This window comes from Lucilia sericata, unplaced genomic scaffold (assembly GCF_015586225.1).
Source record: "Lucilia sericata isolate MDLA Ls3-8-SP2 unplaced genomic scaffold, ASM1558622v1 Contig000794F_arrow, whole genome shotgun sequence".
Lineage (NCBI taxonomy): Eukaryota > Metazoa > Arthropoda > Insecta > Diptera > Calliphoridae > Lucilia > Lucilia sericata.
The window spans coordinates 158,988-177,595 of record NW_023994787.1 but is presented as its reverse complement, the minus strand read 5'-3'; the positions used below and the strand labels follow the sequence as shown (position 1 = coordinate 177,595).

The following is an 18,608-nucleotide window of genomic DNA, read 5'->3' as shown; positions in this document are numbered from 1 at the left end:
GATTAATATACTCATATCTCGACAAAAAGCTGCAAAAACCAAGTTCTATATATGATTTGATGACCCTCACGAATTCCATAATAATAGGTCCTCATATGACCCTAGCCCCTATGAAAAGCCCCCATCAAAATTTCACTTAAATGTCCACAATTTTATGCAACAATAAACGGCTTAAGTATGCTTTATTATGGCAAATAAATCACATTATATTTTTGTCAAAGGTGTAGGGTATTATATGGACGGCCTCGCCCGGCTATAATTTCTTACTTGTTTTTAATATTTTTAAAGAAATTTTATATTTATTTTTATTTAATAAAAATTTAAATTTATTTTATCTACTTATATCAACAACCAGTTTTATTTTATAAAGTTGAAAACAAATTGACCGAATGTCAAATATTTAATTTATTTAAGTATTTTCAAACACTAAGACTTTTCAAAAATAAAATCAATATCAAATAGAAAAGAAATCAAATTAAATTTTCTTATCATTATCTTGATTAAACAGAAAATGTTAGGAATCCAAGAAAATATATATAAAAAAAACGCACACACACACACATACAAAAAAAAATAAAGAAATCTTTTACCCATAAAACAAACACTCAATTTAAATAAAAAAGTAATTGAAATTCATAAAAAAACACACTAGAAATGGAAATAAAATTTAAAATGCAAAACAAATGTGATAAATATTTACAAACTTTTGTTTTTTTTTCTACAAATAATTGATCTGTTGACAAAATCAACAATTTGTTCAACATCATTTAATGTTTCTTAAATGTAAAACAACAAAAACAACAAAAACACACATCAAATGATTGGTGCTCTTGTTTTTTTTCCTTTTGTGTGGCATATACCAACAAATTTACAAAAATATAGAAATACTTTTTTACAACAAATTTGAATTGTAATGGCTAAACGACGACACAACACTGAAAAAAACGGATGGACAGACGGTTAGTTGTTTTGTTTGAATGGCAAACACACTTTTATTGGCCATTACTGAATCAATTAAGAGGGTAATTTAATTTTCTTTAATAATACAAACATTGAAACAATCACAACAACAACAACGAAAACATTTATAAATATGTATTATTATTATTGTATTTTTTGGGTTTGTGCTGATGTTTGTAACGCACAATAATATTGGTCCTATACCCACCTTAAAGTATACCAGTCGGCTCAGAATCATTTTCTGAGTTGATTTACCTATGTCCGTCCGTCCGTCTCTCCGTCCGTCCATGTAAACCTTGTAATCAAACTACAGATCGCAATTTTGAAGATAATTCAATGACATTTGGTACATGATCTTCTATTGTCGCAGGGACGAAGCCTATTGAAAATGGTTAACATCGGTCCATTATTTCACCTAGCCCCCATACAACTGAACCCCCCAATAGGGATTGTAATCTTTGTAATCAAACTACAGGTCGCAATTTTGGAGATAATTCAATACACATGAACTTTTATAGTATTTGGCACATGATCTTTTATGGTATCGTAGGCGAAACCTATTGAAAATGGTTAACATTGGTCCATTATTTCACCTAGCCCTCATACAACTGAACCCTGAATAAGGATTGTAATCCTTGCAATCAAACTACAGGTTGCAATTTTGGAGATAATTCAATAAAATTTGGCACATGATCTTTATGGTATCGTAGACGAAGCCTATTGAAAATGGTTAACATCGGTCCATTATTTCACCTAGCCCCCATAGCCCGAATAGGGCTTTTAAACCTTGTAATCAAACTACAGGTCGCAATCTTGGAGATAATTCAATGAAATTTGGCACATGATCTTTTATGGTACCGTAGACGAAGCCTGTTGAAAATGGTTTACATCGGCCCATTATTTCGTAATTATGTTTAATATACTCATATCTCGACAAAAAGCTGCAAAAACCAAGTTGTATACAACACTTGATGACCCTCACGAATTTCATAATAATAGGTTCTCATATGGCCCTAGCCCCTATGAAAAGCCCCCTCAAAATTTCACTTAAATGTCCACAATTTTATTCAACAATAAACGGCTTAAGTATATATATCTAAGGCAAGGTACAACTCAACTTAAATGCTTTATTATGGCAACTAAATCACATTATATTTTTGTCAAAGGTGTAGGGTATTATATGTCGGCCTCACCCGACTATAATTTCTTACTTGTTATTATTGTAGGGTTACAATAGGAATGGCAATATATACAAAAGACATACATTTGTATGTATGTATAAACAAAATAGACCTGTAATTTGATATCAAAAGCAGAGGTTTAAAAGAAGTTTAGGTTACACTGTACCAAAGGCTAAAAACGACAATTCTTTTTTGTCACACATTGTTTGCTAATAAAATTAAAATTTTTAAATTATATTTAAACAAGTTTGTACTCAAAACGTAATTAAATTTCAAAATTATTTAAACATATTCAAATACTAGATACAATTACCTATCCATTGATATATAATATGTCTATATTTTGTGTTTTTATACATTCAAAAAAGCGTTTACAATATAAGCTCTCATAATAAAATTCGTTTAGCAATAAGTAATGCTTTCTATTCACTTCTCAACTTTTCATGTACCCATTATTATTTATATACTAAAGGCTAACAGTTGTTGTTGTATTGGTACTGAGCTTATATACTATTTTGTAAACGTAGACTACGTAAGACTTATAAACGCCCAAAGTGTTGTAAAGTGTTTTCTGTCGTTACTAAATGCAATATTTAAGCAGTAATGGTATAATTTTGAAAATATTAAATTTTTAATGAACAATTAGATTTTTAATGAAAAATTTAATATGTGGTTTTAAATTTTTTAAAGAAAATTAAAAATTTTAATTACACAGACCAACGAGGATAAAGTTTTTTAACTAATTTTCGAAAATATCGTATTATTCACGAATTTTTTCCCAATTTGATACTTTAGTCTTCGAGACTGTCTACTAGTATCCCAAATATTCAATTCTATAATTTTACAGAAGTTTCGAATATTGACGTATCGACCTCTACACTTATACTTTAAGTAATAATAATAAAAATTTAGAGCGATAGGACCACGTTAACTGATGGCGGCACGGATCAGAAGAGGAAAATTATTTTTGCAAAAATTGTACAACTATTTGTCATTCCGTATGTAACACATCTAAATATTGCCCATAAACCCACAAAAGTATCTATATATAAGTAATCTGGTTCTTTATTAAATCCTAAAACGATCTAGCTATATCCGTCCGTCTGTCTGACTGTTGAAAGCACGATAGAGTCTGAACGGAAAGAACTAGATAGTTAAATTTTCCACCAATATTTCTTCTAGGTAAGGTTCGTTTAGTAATGCAAATGGACAATATCGGTTCATGTTTTCGCATGGCCCCCGAAAAACAGTTTTAAAACTACGATAACAGCGACGAAATTTGGCACAAATAAGTTTCATACGAGCCTAAACATTTTTATAGGGATCGGTTCATAATTGACCATATTTCCCATATAAGGTCTCCTTCACAACATAACTTAATCGCTAATTACTTTAAAAATACGAATATAGCGATGAAATTCGAAACAAACAAATTATGTATGAAACAAAATCGCTCTACAAGATTTTATGAGCATCGTTCGGTAATTGAGCCTACCCTCTATATAAGGTCCCCTTTAGAAAATTACTTTAGCGTATGTATAGGCTTAAAAAGACGAGTGCAGTGATGAACTTGGACAAAAGCAAGTTTTGTATGAACTAAAATCGTTCCACATATTTTAATAAAGATCGGTCAATATGCGATCATATGCTTCATATAAGGTCCCCTTCAGAAAATTACTTTTATGCTAAATACTGCCTTGAGCATGCGATTACAGCGGCATAAACAAGTTTTGTATGAAAGCATCTCACTCTATACAAGCTAATGAGGATCGGTCCATAACTGATCCTACACTAGTATTTATAAGTGAATTTGGAATATTCAACTCATTTTCTGAAGGGCACTTAGTATGGGGGCTAGGGTCAAATGAGGCATGATAATGGCGAAAATTGACAGTGTTATTTATAATTATATCAAATTGTAGTTGAGCCTAATTTTGGAAAGATAGTAGTATATTTGACATAGTTATAAGCTAATAGGCCCAAATTGATAGGTCCGGTTGTATGCGGGCTATGATCCAAATTGGTCCGATCCTTATAAAATTTATTGTTGGGATTTAAGTTTATATAAAACTTATTTGTGCCAAATTTCATCGTGATACTAGTGTTTATAAGTGAACTGTGGACATTCAAGTAATTTTCTGAAGGGGATTTTGTATGGGGGCTAGGGTAAAATAATGCCCGATCTTTACTAGAATTATTAAGACTTATGTAAAACTACGTTTTTCCAATTTGTGTAGTGTTAGTAGATCATTTAACATTATTATGAGGTCAAAAGGCCTATTCGGGGGGTCCGGTTGTATGGGGCTAGGTGAAATAATAGACCGATTTCAACCGCGCACGCTCCAAATTTCATAAAATTATCTCCATTATTTCACCTAGCTCCCATACAACCGTACCACCCAAACACCCTACAGTTCGACAAAGAGTCAATGCATCCGAAAAAGACAGTGATTTCCACTAACGTCTAACCACCTGGTTGGCTTTAATTTGTCTTTCATCACGGATGTACTCTTTGTAAACGAGGGTGAAGATAACCGTCACTTTAGTGTCCCCTTACACTTAAAAAGCACTTGTCTGCCTCTTCGTAACCTATGGGTCTGACGATTGACTTCCTCCACGTGGACAGTTGGTGGCTAGGTGTAAACCTATGTCATAGGTTAAATAGGGAGTTCGGGACTGTCCGACCGAACTGCTGGGTAGGTCTTTGAGCTCTTAAATATTCTTGTATCTCTACAAAAATCGGCAAATCTTAGTTTTATATACATAAGTCTAAATGATACCGCCGATTTCCGTAATGACCCTAGTCCCCATATAAAGTCCTCTTCAAAAAATGACTTGAAGGTAAAAATTCACGATAAATGAAGTATCTCTATCATTTACAGCATAAATAACTTTAATGTAGACCTAAATCCCTCTACCAAATTTTATAAGAATACGCCCATCTTTACCCTTGCCCCCATATAATCCCTTCTCTTAGAAAATCTCTTCTTTTGTCAACACATTGTTAAAATATTTCTGAATTAAGGAAAAAACAAATGCTTTAAAATTAAAAAAAAACACACATTTGTAAAAAAATTTCATTCCTTTAAGACCCTGAATACCCTGGTAATATCACACTGCTAAAGCTAAAAAAAAATCTAAATGTGAGTAACAAAGGGCTTTGATGTTTTTATAAAACATTTTCATTTTATGATCTTAACTGTAAGCAGTTCTATGAAATTTTATTTTTGTTTCGTTTGAATATTTGTTTTTGTAGTTTCTTTGTAACCAAATACCATGGTATCAAAGAGTCATGATAGTGATGCTGATAATGTAAACTACTATTAGATACAACGAATGAACCTACGAACAAAACTAAACCTATCAACCAGTATGTAAATAAAAATGGTATTTTGTTCAAATTAATTTATTTTCCATACAGTAGTAGAGTTGCTGATATAAATTTGTTTTGTGTTTTTTTTTCTTCATTGTTTAAATTGTAAAGCGGCACCTGCGGAATCATTTTAGTTTATATGTTGGTATGTTTTTTTTCCTCTTAACACAAACATTATTAAAATTCATTTAAATAGTTATAGAAATATTGGAATTCCTGTAGAGTGATATCAATTCAAAAATGTAATGAATTTTTAGACATCACGCAATATATAGATTTTGTGGAATCCAGAAAAAAATTACGTGTTGAATAAAAAACCCCTTTAGGTTTGTTGGCTGATAACTAATCAAATGAAAACCTACTATGATGCATCATCACCAACTTTTTTTCCTCTCCATTACCATTGGTGTACTTAAAACTAGATTTCTATGTTTACCTATATTTTATGGGGAAACATTTTCGGTTTGTATATTTACATGTCTGTGAGTTGTTTTTATTTGCTAAATTGATTTTGGTCAAGTTTTTTTATTGGAGATTTTAGTTTTTCCAAAATTTTATATTTAATATTGTAAAAAAATGTTTTAAAATATATTATTATATTGATTTATTTTACACGAAACTCACACTTTTAATAAATATTTAGTTTAATTGTATTCTTTAAAATGAAATATTTGACAAATCGGTGAATGTAGTCCAAGATCAGAAAGATATATTATCATGTTGATCGGAATACTTTTCATTTGATATACATATTCATAAGGTTTACTTATATGCAGAACCTAGTATCGGTGACAGGTTTATTTATAATATACATCCATTCTACATCTCAGCTACAGCTAAACCTGCTTTCGATCCGGGTTTGTTAGACAAATCCCAGAGAGATCTTACTATGTCAAAATCCTTTACTTCAGAGAAGATGTATAAAAATCAAAAGTTGAATATGGAACAGTCATTCAGGCTGCCAAATCAGAGCAGTATGATTCAGGCCAAAGTATTAAATTAATATAAATCTATATATATAAAAATGAATGTGTGTTTGTATGTTTGAACGTTATAGACTACTAAACGGCTGAACCGATTTTATTCAAATTTTCACAGCGTATAAAAGGTATAAAAGCATGTAGTGAAACACTACAGTCTGGAATAGGTAATAGGCTACTTTTTATTTTGAAATTCCAAGTGGGCGAGGAGCCACGCCTATATTAAGAAAATATTAAATCCGTATATTTTAGATAATATAACAGTTAGAGTCCTCAAATTTTGTCGGAGCAACTTTAGTGTCAATATAATTATTTAGGACAAAAAGTAGGCGGACAATCATTGGGGGGCGTGGCACCTCCCATATAAATTAACTACAAAAATACGTTTATCTTGGAAACTATTACAGTTAGAATCTTAAAATTTTGCACGAAAAACTTTAACATCCATCTAAACATTTTGGGTAATAAATTGGCGGACTACCCATGAGGGGAGCGGCACCTCCCATATTAATTAAAGACAAAAATTCGTTTATCTGGAAAACTAATGGAACTAAATTCTTCAAATTTCGCACGAAGAACTTAAATATTCATCTGAACATTTTGGAGGAAAAAAAAGCGGACTTTCATCTGGGGGGTCTTGAAGCCCCCATATGAATCAAATAGAAAAATTCGTATATCTGAGGAACTATTAGAGCTAGAATCTTCAAATTTTACATGGAGAACTTTGAAATTCATGTGAACATTTAGAGCATAAAGGGCGGACTTGCAATGGGTTGCTTGGCACAACATATATGAATTAAATACAAAATTTCGTGCATCTTGGAAACTCTTATATTATTAAAATTTTTACAGATAGATAGAAATTGGCGATAGATAGAAAGTGGCGAACTTGCAATAATTTGCTTGACATCTTTCATATGTAACATATAATAAATCTGGTATTTATTTATACATATTTCTTTTAGGGTAGCAAAGCACACTGGGTATAGCTAGTGTATCATATTATACATATTTGGTAGAAATATTCATCTGATAGTGAAGCGGCATTCATAGCCCTTAAGAACGTTTTCATCAGTGTACAAGAATGCCGATTGTTTTTTGAAGAGACAGACATTCGACTGTTCTTATATCTCTTTCACGTATACCGGACATCGGTGTCCAGTTGGATTTGGAATAATTTGTGTGATCGAGTTGAATACGGAACAGTAAATCAGACTACCAGATCACTGCAGTATAATGCAGGCCAAGGTAATAGCCATTAAAAACCTGTATCATATGATATTTGGCAAGAATATTCATCTGAGGGTGAAGCGGCCTTTACAGCACTCGAGGACGTGTTCAAGAATGCCGGGGGTTTCTTGTAGAGATAGCGAGACATTCGACTGTCACTATACAGCAATCTAAGAGCGGATGCCTTTTCTAAGGCTGCTAAGCATTTCCTTACATATAAGTCAAGATGGAAAAGTTTCAACTTATCGCTAATAAAAAATGATTGTAAATGTACGTTTAAAGTTTAAAAATTCTTGTAGAAGCTGTAATGGTGGGAAGATGAAATAAAAAACACCTTTTCGGTTATTGTCCTGCTTTTGAGGACTTGAGGCAGAAATTCTTTGGTTATCGAACACTTAAGAGCATTACACAGAAAAATACCACCGTTTATCTAATCACAAAACTAGCTTCCAGGCAGAAGTCCGAGCAATAACGGAATTCGTAAATTGGATTCGAATAAATATAGCGCCCACAGGGCTTAACGTATTTACCGACAGCCCGAAGGCAATTATATAGTTAAATATAAAACCGTATTGGATTGTAAAAAAGCTCTAATCGAATACACACGGGAGTAGCTGGCAATGAAAGAGCGAATGTAATATCTTTAAAGGGAAGGGAACTCGAGGTAGTTAACCTGACGAATGCAAAACCATTTGACGCAACGAGGACAGATTAAAATTATGGGTGGGAGAAACCCATAAGGAATAATGAAACCGTGGGTAGAACCACAAAGATCCTTTGGGATGACCCTAACGAGAGCAGGACGAGAAGCCTCCTTAAACTAAACAAGTCAGATGTTAGTATGATGGTACATATTCTGAGTTGACACACAGTATTATGGGCACACCTATACAAAATTGGACGTGAGGATTCAGACGAATGTAGAGCTTTCGCCGGAATTAGATCCAAATATCTTGGAAATGATAGTATCCCTCACGAATACTGCTTGAAAAATTCTTAGGATTTACGTCCAGGAAACTGAGTTTCTGAACATCGGACGATAATACATTTAGTGATTACTATATAAGGTTTTTGTTTTTACCAACAAACATTTTCCATGAAAAGGAGCGCACAACAGGCCTGATAGTGGCCTAGGTGTATTTCTTCGGTTTTGATGTAGATACATCCTCCTATCAACCTAACCTAACCTAACCTAACCTAAGAGCATTATATCTTTATGTTCTTACCCAATTATATGCCCGGCTAGCTCAGTCGGTAGAGCATGAGACTCTTAATCTCAGGGTCGTGGGTTCGAGCCCCACGTTGGGCGCGTTAAAAACTTTTTAAATCTACCACCTATAAATTTGGGAAATTTCAATATTGTAAAAAACTTAAGTTTGGAAAAATATTGAAATTTCTTAAAAAAAATTATTCCGAATTTAAAGTAGAAAACTTAATGGAAATAATTCCCAATTAGTTAAAGTAAAATCTAGTAGCAACTTGGATTTTGAGGAATTTTTCAAAAAATTAAAATATCTAAATTTTAAATAAAGTAATCTTTTTTTTTTTAAATATTGAGTTTAAATATTGATTTTTTATGACCGAAAAGTTTTTATAATTTCATTAATTAATATAAAATATATGAGTGCATTAGCCCGGCTAGCTCAGTCGGTAGAGCATGAGACTCTTAATCTCAGGGTCGTGGGTTCGAGCCCCACGTTGGACGCTGTAAAGAACTTTTTAAGCTCGCATCTAACGCGAATTTTAAGAAGTTTGCTTATTTCAAGTTTTGAATCTTAGAAAATATTGAAATTTCGAAAAATAAAGATTGAGGTTTCCTAGAACTGAAATATATTATAGAAGTCTCAATTAGTTGAAGTACAAAAAAAAAAAATTAAAAAATTGAAATCTCTTAAAATAAAACAAAATGTTTATAAAAGTCTCAATTAGTTAAAGCAAATATATAAAGATTATTTTATACAAATTTACCTCAAAATTTTTCTTTTGATAAGGTTACAATTGCTTAAATTGTTCCTTTGTTTTGAACCTAGACAAATCAATGGAATCAGAGAGCAGGGCCGATTTCGGTTTGAAAAAATTTTATAATATTAATTATTGGTATCTGTTCTCATATAAGCCCGGCTAGCTCAGTCGGTAGAGCATGAGACTCTTAATCTCAGGGTCGTGGGTTCGAGCCCCACGTTGGGCGCGCAAATTACATTTTTATTGTTTAATATTTATTGAAATTTGACCATACATTCCATTAGAATTCTATATAATCTGCGTGTTAATCTTACATTAAAATATTCATTTATCTACCCTCTACTTTCATGCAGTTCAACTGAATTAAACCCAACCCATATTTAACCATACGATATGAATATTTTCAATGGTTTTAACGATTAAAAATTTCTATTCGTAGAACTAAAAAAAAATTAATACAAATTACTGTTAATCTCATTTCATTAGACCAAACCCTTAACTTCCGTTTTTTTTTTTACCAGAAACTTTTTTAACATTATCGTTTTAACAGACGTTTTCTTAACACCAAAATACAGAATGAAAAAAATATCGAAAAATATCCAAGGAATAAATGAAAAAAATATAAACTTAAAAGCATTTGATTTATGGTGCATGTTTCTTTGTCTCCTCCAACAAATAGTAATGTAGTTTTTTGTACCCTACACCACTATAGTGGGGAGAGTATAATGCATTTGTGATGATATTTGTCATGCTTGGCACATACAACCACCTTAAAGTATAGCAACCAACTTTGGGTCAGAAGCTGATTAAGTGACTCCCGTTTGTTCTTTTGACCATCCAAGAACCTTAGGTATAATTCAACCCAAATCGTATAACAGAATACCTGCAATATTGTGAGCAAATCTCTCTTATATGGTCTATTTCCAAAATAATTTTTTACTACAGTAGGGCCTCATATAGTCGGGCATAATAGACTATAATATCTTACTTGTTTTCCTTTAGTTTTCTTATAAAAAAACAAGTAAAAGTGTTATATTCGGCTGTACCGAATCTCATATACCCACCATCAAACCGTATGCCGTAAAAGGGTGATATTTGGAATATGGCTTAAGTCAATTATGGACCGAGCTCTTTTGAACTAACAAAATATTAATTTTTAAAAAACAAATATTTTATTTCAATTTTTAAACCGTGAGCGTCAATTATGAACCGATACTCATAAAATTTTGTACATAGATTATGTATAGAACTTGTTTATGCAAAATTTCAGCGCTATACTCGTATTTTAAACAAGGAACACTAGTATTTTATTAACTAAAACTCTTTCCTGAAGGAAACCTTTTGTGAATTACAGTCACATTCCGCATGAAATTCGGAGCGAATTTCATAACCGTATTTCATAACTCATATTTTTAAGCCAGTAATAATCGTCTAAGTAATTTTCTGAAAGGGGACCTTATATGGGCGGTAGGGTAAATTATGGACCGATCCTCCCTAAATTTGGTTGAGATTTTGGCACGCATTAAACTTATGTGCGTCGATTTTCGTCACATTCATATTTTTAAGCCAGTAATGAGCATTGTCGTTATTTGCAGAGGGGGACCTTATATGGGGGAAGGGCCGATCCAAAAAAATTGGTACGGAGGTTTTGGCTCGTAAGAAACTTACGTGTGTAGCATTTCATCGCTTTACTCGTATTTTTAAGACAGTAATGAGCGTTTAAGCTATTTGCTGAAGTGTACCCAATAGGGGAAGTAGGGCCAATTATGGACCTATCCACATAAAAGTTATTAAAAAGATTTTGGCTCGCGAGGAACTTAATTGTGTAAACATTTATTGCTATATTCGTATTTTTTAGCCAGTAATGAGCGTTAAAGTAATTTTCAGAAGGGGACCTTATATGGGGAATAGGGTCATTTATGGGCCGATCTTAAAAAAAATTCGTAGAGCGATTTTGGTTCGTAAGAAACTTACTTATAACGAATTTCATCGCTATACTCGCATTTTTGGGCCAGTAAAGAGTGTTAAAGTAATTTTCTAAAGTGGACTTTATATGGGGGGTAGGGTCAATTACGGACCGATCCTCAAAAAATTTGGTAGAACGATTTTGGCTCACATGAAACTTATTTATGTCGAATTTCATCGCTATACTTGCATTTTGGGGCCAGTAATGAGTGTTAAAGTCATTTTCAGAAGGGGACCTTATATGGGGGGTAGGGTCATTTATGGGCCGATCCTAAAAAAATTGGTTAAAAAGTTTTAGTTCGTTAGAAACTTACTTATACTGAATTTTATCGCTATACTCGAATTTTTAGTCCAGTAATGAGTGTTAAAGTCATTTTCTAAAGGGGACCTTATATGGGGGGTAGGGTCATTTATGGGCCGATCCTAAAAAAAAAAATTGGTAGAGAGATTTTGGTTCGTAAGAAACATACTTATAGCGAATTTCATCGCTATACTTGCATTTTGGAACCAGTAATGAGTGTTAAAGTAATTTTCAGAAGGGGACCTTATATGGGGGTAGGGTCATTTATGGGCCGATCCTCAAAAAATTTGGTAGAAAGAATTTGGCTCATATGAAACTTATTTATGTCGATTTTTTTCGCTATACTTGTACTTCTAAAGCAGTTATGCCCGTTAAAGCTGATTTTTGGAGGTCCACTTGTATGGGGGCTATCCGAAAAAGTTTACCGATATTGCCCATTTTCAATACCAAACAAACCTTAACAATGGAAAATATTTATGCAAAATTTCAACTGTCTAGCTCCTCTCGTGTGGTCCCTATCGTGATTTCAACAGACAGACGGATGGACAGACGGACATGGCTAGATCGTCTTAGAATTTAATAAGGACCGGGAATATATATACTTTTATGGGTCTATGACCAATATTTCGATGTGTTACAAACGGAATGACAAAATCAATATACCACCCATCTTTTTTGATGGTGGGTATAAAAACAACAACAGAAATGTGCAGCAAACACCATTTCTAACACTCCTTAAATAACTTTGTTTTGTGGCTAGCGCGTGTGTGAGCCAAGGAGTATCTAAATATCTGAGTATCTGTGTGTATATATGTACATACATTTTACGATACATTAAATGTGTATTGAATTTTATTTCAGTTTTGTTTTCTTTATAATCTCGTTGTTGTTGTTGCTGCTGCTACTGCCATAAATCAATATTTATCCACGCGAGACTTAAAAACTAATTAACTACTTTGTGCTTGATTAACATTTAAAACATTTTTCAACTATTGTTTATTAAGAGTTTCGTTTTAAGTTCAGTTTTTTTCTACGGCGATAAGTAACTTGGTGGAAAAAGTCATCGTCGAAGATGTAAAAAAAAAAAACAACAACGAAAATAAATGAAAATAGCTAAAAGAAAAATAAATGTCTAAAACATTTAAGGCAGTTAAATGTATTTCACATAATTAATTATATTAAAAGCAGAAAGCCATGAATGAATACACGAAAAACAGCTCTTAAGTGTTGTTTAATTTATTTTAAATTTAGAAGTTTATTTAAATTACGTGATTTATAATATTGACTTAAGTTTAGAAAGAATAATGAAAAATGATTTAACTTTCTATAAATCATTTTAATTTGGGTAAATAACTAATAAAATAAACGTGAAGAAAAATACATATATAAAAGAATAGAATCGCCCAACGTGGGGCTCGAACCCACGACCCTGAGATTAAGAGTCTCATGCTCTACCGACTGAGCTAGCCGGGCATATTTGGAAATTTTTGGTAACCAAAAAAAAAATTTTATCCAAACTTTTTCTCAAGAAATAATACTCTAAAGGAGGCAATTTTAATCCCCCTACAATGATATTAAGTCAAAGTACCAGGTCCATTTTATATATAGCGTTGCAGTAAATATCTGTTCTTACAAAGACTTAAATTAATTGCAGGGCCAGTTTTGTGTCAGGCTGCCTCTAGGACTACCAAATTATCATGTTAAAAGCCTTCAGTGAAATCAATCACTTATTTATAAAAGCTATATTTTGCGCCCAACGTGGGGCTCGAACCCACGACCCTGAGATTAAGAGTTTCATGCTCTAACGACTGAGCTAGCCGGGCATATTCGATATTTAAATCGTAAACTTATCAAAAAATATGATTTCAGTTTAAAAATATACGTATTAGGGTATATCAGAACCAATTTCTCAGAATTTTTTCTAGTTCGAAAAAAAAACAAAACTTAATCTGAAATTCTAAGTTTTATATAACAGATGATTTATATAGTATATAGTCGAAGTATATATTTTATTTTTCATCCAGTGATTTCAACAATTATGATCATCAAAAATCTGTGTTAGAATTATATTTCCAACGGATATATTTTCACGATAACTTTTCAAGATTCTAAAGTATTATTAAATTTGTTTTCAAATACTTATGAGTAAGTATATTCTTAAAAAGTTATTTTCAGCGCCCAACGTGGGGCTCGAACCCACGACCCTGAGATTAAGAGTCTCATGCTCTACCGACTGAACTAGCCGGGCATATAAGATAACCAATGTGACCAGGTCTCAAAAAATGTTGCGGCTAAATCCCATCCAAAATAATGCTAGAAAAAATGCTAAATTGATTTTAAAATGCCAAAAAAAAATGCTAAATTTTTTTTAGTGTTTTTATGAACAATTCATATTAATTTGTAACTGAAATTCATTGTAATTTATAACAAGTAAGAAAGTATATTTTGCCGTGGTTGACCATATGAGTATAAAATTTGATTTATTTTTCGCAATAAAGCATTTATTTTGAATTGAACCTTGGTTCCGATATATTTAAACTAATTTTCTGAGAAAGGCTTTATACATTTGTATATGTATGGGGGCTAGGTAAAATAAAGGACGGACTTTAACCATTTTTAAAAGGTTTTGTCATTGGATCAAAAAGCATACGTGCTTATTGTTTTGAAAATTTCAACCTCTACTAGACGGTCAGACTTACATGTCTTAATCGATTCAGAAAATGATTTTTAACCGATTAGTATACTCAAACGTAGTATAGTGGAGTAGGGTAAAAAATTAAGTTTCGTGGTATTAAGATAAAAATTATTTCAATATTTTTGTAAATTTAGCAATATGTAATGTCTCTAACTTTAAAATATTTCTGAATGCAAAAATTATATTAAAACTCTATTAATTACACTAGTTGCTCATGGTATAAAACCTATATGTGTTTCGGGAGGAAAAGTATATTTCTAGTTTTGTCTTCCTCAAAACACTTTAAAAATGGTTTTCATGTCACAAAAATATTGAAAATTCCGTTGAAATAATTTTAAATCTCGGTGTATAGATGTCAGGTTTATAACTCATACTTCCAAGATTTTTTCGGAAAAATATATATGAGAATGTATGAAATGAATTGAGAGGTATATTCAAATCCGTAAGTTTGTAATTCTGGAATAAATTGTCAATAATATTTTCGAAATTTATGTATTTTTTTTAATTAAAAAAAAAACGTGACAACAAAATTACTAAAAATTTTGTAAAAATAAAAAGAACAGAAAGTAGGATGAGAAAGTCTTAATTATATATTATTGATTTTTTTCAATACTTATTTTCAATAAATTAACAAGAACTCCTGAAGGATGATAAAAATTAAAACCTCTTTATTTCATATAGGAAAAAATAAAATTTGTTAATTAACCGTCATACATAGCATTTTCCAAAATTATATGTTTCATTCCATGAGCAAACAAAAAGTATTAGTTTGTAAAATAGCGTACTGAACGTATTTGTAAAAATATATGAAATCTCTTGAATTATTTCTATCACCTCGAATTTAAAAAAGCATTGGGTTCCAGAAAAATATTTTAGAATACAAAATTTTAAAGTATTCACTTGTATTGGCGTAATTTTAAGTTATTTATCTTCATGAATCTTTTTGCATTATTTTGAATTACAGTGTAAATTATTACATTTCTCATATTTCTTGTTGCTTGTGTTTGGGTAGACATTTAATTCTGATTTTTTCCGGTTAAACCTATTTCCAATATAAATCTTTTTTTGCAAAAATTTGTCTTTCTTATTTATATACAAAAATTGCAAAAAAAAGCTAAAAATGCTAAAAATATTTTATAAAAATGCTAAATAAAATGCCAAATGCTAAATTAAAATTTTGCAGCTAAATCAAAATAAAAAATGCTAAATCTAGCTGCAAAAATGCCAAAATGGTCACACTGAAGATAACAACTAATACTTATTTATACATATGTACAATCAATTTCGAAAAAATTTAAATTTTTGAAATCACTATAATTTTTTTAAAACGATGATTTCTTATTTCTTAGATTTCCTCCAATCGAACGACACTTTCGTCTACGTATCTCTGCCTGGATGGGAATCTGGCAAGTGGTGTATCAAAAATCAGTGTTCCTGATTCTTCTGATCCAAACTACACACTTAAGTAAATTCACAAAAACTTGAATACTAATGGTGTCCTTCGTGTTAGTCGATTGTTAGGAGGATAGCCATACGGGGTTTAGCATGATATATGCATTTATGTTCTAGGTGGAATCACGTGTTGTAATAAAGGCACAATACGGATGTCAAAAAATATCAATATCTTCTATCGGTTGATATTGAAAAAGAAATGGTTGTGTCCTGGAAGCGATTCGCATAACTCTGATTTTTACCGCCTTGTTCTTCAGTTCCACTCTTGCGGACTTTTCTTCGATCATTTCAGTTTTGCATATTTGATGTAAGGAGACGGATATCGTCCATGTAGTCGAGTTCCTTTAAATGCCTCTGTAATCCTCAGACTTTGACTCTATTGACATGTTCGGCGTTTAGCATAATGGATAACGTTATATAGAAAATGTGATAATACACAGTCTTTACTAACGTAATTCCTAGCATTTTATCACAATTTGTATCTCCATATAGCACGCGGCAATACAAATATCTTTTCTTATTCAGAAAATATTTTAAAGTCTAAACAAGTGAGAGTGTTATATTCAGCTGTGCCGAATTTTATATACCCACCATCAAACCGTATGCCGTAAAAGGAATGCTCCCCTACAAACATCAGGGTGATATTACTAATCAAATTTACTGAAAAGGACCATATATGAGAGGTAGGGTGAATTTTTTACTGTTCTGTAGGAAGATTTAAGTTCCTATAAAAGTTTCTTAGGTTTTGGCTCGTAAGAAACTTACTTATGTCATATTTCATCTCTATACTCGTACTTTCAACCCAGTAATGAGCGTTAAAGTAATTAAATGAAGGGGCCCTTATATGGGGGTAGGGTCAATTGTGGACCGATCCACGTAAAACTTGGTAGAGAAGATTTTGCTCATAAGAGACTTACTTAAGTATGTCAAATTTCATTGATATACTAATATTTTTAAGCCAGTAATGAACGTTAAAGTTGTTTTTTGAAGGGGACCTAATATGGGGAGGTATAGTCAATTATGGATCGATCCACATAAAATTTAATAGAGAGATTTTGGCTCGCATGGAACTTAGGTGTGTCGAATTTCATAGCTACACTCGTATTTTTAAAACAGTAATTAGAGTTGAAGTCGTTTTCTGAAGGGGACCCTATATGGGGGGGTAGGGTTAATTATGGACCGATCCACATAAAATTTGATAGAGAAATTTTGGCTTGCATGGAACTTATATGTGTTGAATTTCATCGCTATATTCGTATTTTAAGCCAGTAGTGAGCGTTAACATAATTTTTGAAGGGGACCCTATATGGGCGGTATGGTCAATTATGGACCGATCCACATAAAATTTGGTAGAGAGATTTTGGCTCATATGAAACTTATTTATGTCGATTTTTATTGCTTTACTATTACTTTTAAAACAGATATGCCCGTTAAAGCTGTTTTTCATGGGTCCACTTCTATGGGAGCTATCCGAAAACGTGGACCGATATTTCCCATTTTCAATACCAACAAACCTTACATATAGAGAATATTTGTCGAAAATTTCAACCCTCTAGCTCATTCCGTTCGACAGACAGACGGACGGACATGGCTAGATTTTCTTAGAATTTAATAAGAACCCAGAATATATATACTTTTGTGGGTTTATGACCAATATTTCGATGTGTGGGTATAAAAATAATTTCGCCCAACGTGGGGCTCGAACCCACGACCCTGAGATTAAGAGTCTCATGCTCTACCGACTGAGCTAGCCGGGCATATTTTGAAAAGCTGGAATATTCTCCAAAGTTTCACCCTTTTAATGAAACTGTTATAGATATAATTCTCACTTAGTTAATAATTTTAGATCCGATCGTAATTCTCACTATTTTAACTGCAAACGAGTGATGTCCACTATACATATGTATATTGAAATCAACTTTTTAAAGTTGTTGAAATGTCCGTCGCGAAAGTGCTGGCACAAGTTAATACGTGGGACCCAATTTTTCATGACGGGAAATATTGCGATTTTTCCTTCAAATCTAGTGATTATTTTGATTCGTACTATATGTAGTTGTCAAGTAATATTTTGACTTGACATCTGTTCTAAAAGCTTATAAGACAAACGTTATTAAAGTGTATGTTTTGAGGATTCGCTAATATATGCCCGGCTAGCTCAGTCGGTAGAGCATGAGACTCTTAATCTCAGGGTCGTGGGTTCGAGCCCCACGTTGGGCGCGTTTAATTTTTTAATAAAAATTTTAGATATTAATAGAAGTTATATCAAGGTTATTTCCCTTTAAATACAAAAAATATATACATATATTTTTAAATAATATACATATGTATGCACACCAGTTACATATTTTACTTAATAATTTACAACAACATTAAAATTCTAAGTTAACAACAACAAAAATTTAATTTAAATAGAAATATTCTTCAACAAATAATTAAAATTTTGCTCACATTCTAACAAAAGATCATAAAATGAACGTTTTCTCGAATAACAACATAGAAATCTATAAAT

At 32.0% G+C, this 18,608-nt stretch overlaps 8 non-coding genes across 8 annotated transcripts; 4 read left to right on the top strand and 4 right to left on the bottom strand.

Moving 5' to 3' along the window:
- Window positions 1-8,960: 8,960 nt before the first annotated feature.
- On the top strand, window positions 8,961-9,033 carry Trnak-cuu. The gene has a single exon. It is a non-coding gene; the product is annotated as a tRNA-Lys (tRNA).
- Window positions 9,034-9,356: 323 nt separating this feature from the next.
- On the top strand, window positions 9,357-9,429 carry Trnak-cuu. The gene has a single exon. It is a non-coding gene; the product is annotated as a tRNA-Lys (tRNA).
- Window positions 9,430-9,839: 410 nt separating this feature from the next.
- Window positions 9,840-9,912, top strand: Trnak-cuu. Its single transcript has one exon. It is a non-coding gene; the product is annotated as a tRNA-Lys (tRNA).
- A 3,440-nt stretch (window positions 9,913-13,352) lies between these two features.
- Trnak-cuu lies at window positions 13,353-13,425 on the bottom strand. The gene has a single exon. It is a non-coding gene; the product is annotated as a tRNA-Lys (tRNA).
- Window positions 13,426-13,702: 277 nt separating this feature from the next.
- On the bottom strand, window positions 13,703-13,775 carry Trnak-cuu. Its single transcript has one exon. It is a non-coding gene; the product is annotated as a tRNA-Lys (tRNA).
- Window positions 13,776-14,127: 352 nt separating this feature from the next.
- Trnak-cuu lies at window positions 14,128-14,200 on the bottom strand. The gene has a single exon. It is a non-coding gene; the product is annotated as a tRNA-Lys (tRNA).
- A 3,583-nt stretch (window positions 14,201-17,783) lies between these two features.
- Window positions 17,784-17,856, bottom strand: Trnak-cuu. The gene has a single exon. It is a non-coding gene; the product is annotated as a tRNA-Lys (tRNA).
- A 387-nt stretch (window positions 17,857-18,243) lies between these two features.
- Trnak-cuu lies at window positions 18,244-18,316 on the top strand. The gene has a single exon. It is a non-coding gene; the product is annotated as a tRNA-Lys (tRNA).
- The last annotated feature ends 292 nt before the right edge of the window (window positions 18,317-18,608 follow it).